This window comes from Wasmannia auropunctata, unplaced genomic scaffold (genome assembly GCF_000956235.1).
Source record: "Wasmannia auropunctata unplaced genomic scaffold, wasmannia.A_1.0 LD322371.1, whole genome shotgun sequence".
In the NCBI taxonomy this organism is placed as follows: domain Eukaryota; kingdom Metazoa; phylum Arthropoda; class Insecta; order Hymenoptera; family Formicidae; genus Wasmannia; species Wasmannia auropunctata.
The window spans coordinates 1-584 of record NW_012040519.1 but is presented as its reverse complement, the minus strand read 5'-3'; the positions used below and the strand labels follow the sequence as shown (position 1 = coordinate 584).

The 584-nt window shown below is 36.8% G+C and overlaps 1 long non-coding RNA gene across 1 annotated transcript; it reads right to left on the bottom strand.

Moving 5' to 3' along the window:
• Positions 1-574, bottom strand: LOC105460421. The gene is made up of 3 exons (XR_975828.1): positions 403-574; positions 145-291; positions 1-69 (listed from the first exon to the last, which is right to left on the bottom strand). It is a non-coding gene; the product is annotated as an uncharacterized LOC105460421 (long non-coding RNA).
• Positions 575-584: the final 10 nt, after the last annotated feature.

Genomic DNA, 584 nt, shown 5'->3' with positions numbered 1-584 from the left:
TTTTGGCACTAGAATGCACATTTTGCCTCATCAAAGGAGTTTGACATTTCACAGGAGTTTCATAATTGCCTGTTGGCATATTGATTCATAAATATCCCAATAAAGAAGACATTACTGACTATATAGAAGGGACAAAACCTATACCTTCTATTGTTCCAAAATAAGTATAATCGACGTTTATACCATCCGCATCATCTTCAGCAAGATCCTGAGATTCTGTGCTCGTACTACAAGTAGTGCTTTTTATCAAATTTGAAGAAGCACATAAAACATCTGTCTCAGAAGCAACACCTAAAGTTAATGTACAAACAGTTAATTCGTAATGCTACTGCTGTTGCTGCTGTTGCTGCTACATGTGAATCAATACATTTAAGTATATATACAAACAAATATAATACTCACTGTCTATTGCTGTTGTGGATTGTGAATAAACTGCGATGTTAATATCAGTCGTAGAATCACTGCTCGCAATCCCAGTGGAACAGATTTGGTCATTCTCAGTACTTTGAACATAGACATGTGCCCTCAACAAATATATACAAGGCACTGCTTCTGGTCGCACAAGGGTACGCCTAAAATGCTTC